Raw genomic sequence first — 5,571 nt, 5'->3', positions numbered from 1 at the left:
AGAGAGAAAAATGAGAGACCGAGAGAACGAAAGACCGAGGCCGAGAGAGACTGAGAGAGCGAGAAAACGAGAGACCGAGGCCGAGAGACCCCGAAAAAGCGAGAGATCGAGACTAAGAGAGAAAGAGAGAAACCGAGAGACCGAGACCGAGAGAGACCGAGAAGAGACGCCCGGCTGGCCAGGGACCAGCTGTAGAAGACCGTCGAGCTTCCGCCCGAGCAACCGCGCTGGCCGACCCTCGCTGTTTCTTGTGTCTCGCGGCCTTATCTCCGAGGCATTCCCTCCCTTCGGTTAAAGAACTCATATTCCCCTCGCTTCCCCTCGTCCCTTCATTCTTCAGCGTTCCCTTCGACCTCCGTTCTCTTATCTCCCATCTCTCTTTAATTTCCCTTTTCCATGTTTGCTGTTTGTTTCTTTATTTCACATCCTCTTCTCAATTTCCTTCCTTTGTTCCGTGGTTCTGTATGTTCTTTTTTCTTTTTCTTTTGCTGTTTATGTATTATCATTTATTATCTCTGAGATACACGTCTTGTTTTAGGACCATTCTTTTATTCTACTTTTTTTCCCGCCTTATCCCATCCCCCTTTTAGCCTTTTATTTGTAATATTCCCTTTCTCATATGCTCCTCCCTTTATCTCTTTTGTCTCATCTTCCTTCTCGTTATTCGTCCCCCCCCTACCCCCCCTTTCCCTTTTGTCCTCGCCGCCACTTATCTGTTCCATCCATCTCTCTTTTTGTCTTATCCCTCCTCTCATTTGTTCCTTTCCCCTCTTTTCCACCTTGTCCTTACTCCTTTTCACATCATTTCTACACTTTTCTCCGCAGCTTTATCCTGACTATTTCTTTTAATGTCTTCCCCCCTCTCCTCTTCTCTCCTCCTCCCGTCCTTCTCCTCACCACACGCGTTGCTCGTCACTCAGCGGCGAGGTTATGGCACAGATCGCCACCTACGCGAGGTCAAAGGTCACGGACCAGATCGACACTAACAAGGTCTTCTGGAAGGTCACTGACTGCATCGACAGCACTGGCCAAGGTCAAAGGTCATCCGCTGTAAAGGGTTACCGAGAAATGCGCACGTGTATTGACGCTGGCCTCGCCATCGGACGAAATATAAGTAGCCAATACTAAAACCAGAAAAAAATCATGCAAAAAAAAAAAAATTCTAGAATATCACGTTCATTCCGGAGGAATGGGGGATGGGGGGTAAGTGGAGGGGGGGTAGCATCTGCCGGGATGGCGACATAACAGTAAAACGTCGAATTAATGGCTTGGTACGAAAACTTCCCAGCAATATCATCACTTGTTTACAGTTCCTACATTTTTGATATGCTATTTAGTGCATCCTAAAATTTCAGACGTTATGTGTGCTTGTGTGTGCGCGGCATGCGGGGAGGCGGGCAAGACGTTCCTGCTCGCGGGGCGATGCTGCACGTACAGCTAAGAATGTTACTGTCTGACAGCTCTAGGTAGTAAAAACACAAACCGGCGACGTGTGATTACAGTTTTGTAATATCGCAAACAACATTTTACTCACGCACTTTAACAAAACAAACAGTGGAGTTATGAAACAGCTTAAATATTCGTTTGGGGGAAGACCAATCGAAAAACCTCCCGCGTCAAAATATTGAAATCGCCTTCAAATACACACAAACAAATGCGACGGGAATTGAATAATTCTTGAATGACCAATTGGGTCCTTCTCCCCCGAATCCATTCCGCGCCTCGCACAGGTGGCCGCCATATGAATATCGTAATCAGAGATTCAGCCTCGGCAACCGGGACACGGCGCGCGCACCAGAACACCTGCCGCAGGTAACCGGGTCCCGCCAGTGTGCACACCGCAAGCGCCTCGCTCTCTTCCCGTTCGACCAAACAATGCACCGGTTGACACTTCCTCCCCGATGGCTGAACAAGCTGTTGTTGACACTTCTTTCCGCAAGGTGAATAAATTAGTTGAACAAAGCTCTAGTCGCTACTATCTTCCCCTACGGCTGAACAAGCTCAAGTTGACACCTCCTCCCCATGCCGCTGATCAAACTTGATTGACACTTCCCCTAACAGTTGGACATTCTGGACTGACACTTCATCCCTATAGGCTGAGTAAGCGCCAGTTTCTCCTCGAACGGCTGAACAAAGCTTCAGTTAACACTTCCTCCCGAACGGCTGAATGAAGGTCCGGTTGACACTTCCTCCCGAAAGCTGAACAAAGCTCCGGTTGACACTTCCTCCCTAAACGGCTGAACAAAGCTCCGGTTGACACTTCCTCCCTAAACGGCTGAACAAAGCTCCGGTGACACTTCCTCCCCGATGGCTGAACAAAGCTCCGGTTGACACTTCCTCCCGAAAGCTGAACAAACTCCGGTTGACACTTCCTCCCTAAACGGCTGAACAAAGCTCCGGTGACACTTCCTCCCCGATGGCTGAACAAAGCTCCGGTTGACACTTCCTCCCCGATGGCTGAACAAAGCTCCGGTTGACACTTCCTCCCTAAACGGCTGAACAAACCTCCGGTTGACACTTCCTCCCCGATGGCTGAACAAAGCTGCGGTTGACACTTCCTCCCGAAGGCTGAACAAAGCTCCGGTTGACACTTCCTCCCTAAACGGCTGAACAAACCTCCGGTTGACACTTCCTCCCCGATGGCTGAACAAAGCTCCGGTTGACACTTCCTCCCCGATGGCTGAACAAAGCTCCGGTTGACACTTCCTCCCTAAACGGCTGAACAAAGCTCCGGTTGACACTTCCTCCCTAAACGGCCGAACAAAGCTCCGGTTGGCACTTCCTTCCGAACGGCTGAACAAAGCTCCGGGCGACACAGGGCGACAAAAGCCTCACAAGAAAGGTCATGGCGGCGCTCCGGGCGGCGTCGAAACAAAGAGTTTTCCCTCTCGGTGGGGTCGAGGCAAGACTCCACCAACAAAAAGGAAGTAACTTTTCTTGCAGTCCGCTTGCACCACCGCGCAGGGGAGCGACGACGGCGAGGCTGCAGATCTCCGCTCTTTCCGTCATATTAAAGTGACGCTCCAGGTAACTAGGAGATGCGAGGGGGGAGGAGATCTCGCTTCGCTTGCAACACTTGGTTCCAACAGCACATATTATCAGCGTCTTTTCTCCTTTTCAGGTCGCCGTATGCACCAGGCAATGCAGGTCAAAGAAATATCTATCGTCCTCCTCCTCACATCTTCATCCCTCCTCCCCCCCGCTACACAGGGCTCCGAGGCGCCCCCGCACAAGGCATCACTCACTCACCGCAACACCAGGCACCTTCGGCCCTCCCTTGTCCCCAAACAGAGCAACACTCCCCGCACTCAAGGTCCTCCCCGCACAGCCGGCTGCGCCTGCACTTCCCCGCAACACCGACCGCCGCAGTGTTCCCGACACCCGACGGCGCAAGCAACGTTTCCGAGAGCACGACAGGCCAAGCGGCGCTGTCTCCCCGTCGTGCCAGGTGGGCCCGACACTCCATGCAGCACGTAGCACTCGCTTTTGCACGGACGCTGCCAAAAATAGCGCGGCCTCGGGAAATTCGGTGTCGTACAGTGAGGCGGAGGTCCGTCCGTTAAAGCCGAAATATGATTTAGCGGGCGAGCCTGAAAGGGCAGGGGGTCGCGTTCCTGCCAGGTGAACCGGCGAGCGAGCGAGCGAGCGAGCTGGGCGGGCGGGCGGGCGGGCGGCGGGCGGCCATGGTGCTGCGGCTGCTCTTGCTATTCCTTCTTGGCTCTTCTTCTCCCACTTCTTGCTCATCTTTTCTGTTCTTGCGTCCTTTTCCCTCCTCCTCACTTTCTCTTGATCTGAGCCAACTCCACTCTAGCCAGATCCCGCACTCTTTGTGGTGTTTTCCCTCTCCTTTGTTCTCTCCTTCTATCTTTTATCCTCCTCTCATGCTAGGCTCCAATTCCCTCTTTTATCACATTCTTTTGCCATTACCTCTGTATTATATTCCTTTGCCTTCTCCTCTTTACCCTTTTCTTTCCCTTCCCATTTAGAGTTATTTTCTCTCATTCATCATCATATAACCGCAATCACAATCGTAACTATTGTTGTTTCCACCATAATCATCATCACTACTACTACTAATACTACAGATAATAAGGACAACAACAGCAACAACAAAACAATATCAATGATAATCTCTAAAGTACAACTGGTACCAATATTCATATTCGATATTTGTACTATAATCAACATTATAATCAATATAAACATTACTGTCCCTTCTCTCATGATTAACATTACTACTTATTGTCATTATCAACACAGACATGATAATGACAACAAATATAATGACTTTATGGGAAAGATAGTAATAATGCCTATAATGAAAGGATAATATTAGTAACGACTATAGTAATGACGATGAAAATAACAACAGAAATTATAATGACATAATATTGTAATTTCTATTATTATAATCATTAGTTTATTAATTTCCTTTACTATAGTCATAATTCCAGTATTATTATCAACTATATCAAGAGTATTATTACTAATTATCCTTTCGCTATCATTACTATTAACATCAACATCACTATAATCACTATTATCAATCATCATCGCCATGAATATTATCGTCATTGTTAATAACAATATTATCGTCATAAGTATTATCACTGGTAACTATTGGCACTATCTTTGTCACTAATGGCACCATTACTAATCACATCATGTATTATAATCATCATTATAATTGCTATTCCAGCTGTCTTTATAATTATCATTACTATTATTTTCATCAGTAAGAATGTTCCTGCTTATTCTTAGATCCATTCATTTTCCTCATTTTGAAGTGTCTTCCTTTCTTGGAAATAAAATACATCTTTCTCTCTGTACCTTGATAATCTTTCAATCTCTCTCTCCCTCTCTCCATCTCTAGGTCTCTCTCTCCATCTCTCGCTCTCTCTCTCCATCTCTCGCTCTCTCTCTCCATCTCTCGCTCTCTCTCTCCATCTCCCGCTCTCGCTCTCTATCTCCCTCTCTCGCTCTCTATTTCCCTATCTCTCTCGCTTTCTATCTCCCTCTCTTTCTCGCTCTCTATCTCCCTCTCTCTCTCGCTCTCTATCTCCCTCTCTCGCTCTAGCTCTCTCGTTCCCAATAATATGTAAACAATTCTGATATTATCTTCACAATTGCCATTTCCTCATGACTACTCCTTGAAATTGTTCCCATCATAATCACTACTTCTACTACAATTACTATTTCCTTTCCTTTCCTTATTTGTTTGTTCTTTCTTTTTCGCCATCTTTTTCTTTGTACGCTCCAGCAAAAAAGAAAGGGAAAAAAAGAAAGAAAGAAGAAAAAAAGCGCTTTACAAACTTCAAACGTTTCTCGACCTAAGTCTCCCGGGGGTTCTGAACCCTTGGATGCAAAGAGAACCCGGCAGACACGGTAGATCAGCTCCTCGATTTCTTTGTTGATAGGAAGGAAACTACGACCTCTCTACAGTGCATAGAGCTGATCCTTAACCCAAGGCAACATCTCATCACATCACATCACATCACACATGCACGCACGCACACGCACACACGCGCATATACACATAACACACATACCCTTAATAGCCCCACGACTGTA

This window comes from Penaeus monodon, chromosome 3, assembly GCF_015228065.2.
Source record: "Penaeus monodon isolate SGIC_2016 chromosome 3, NSTDA_Pmon_1, whole genome shotgun sequence".
Classification (NCBI taxonomy): domain Eukaryota; kingdom Metazoa; phylum Arthropoda; class Malacostraca; order Decapoda; family Penaeidae; genus Penaeus; species Penaeus monodon.
Note: the sequence above shows the minus strand (reverse complement) of the source record.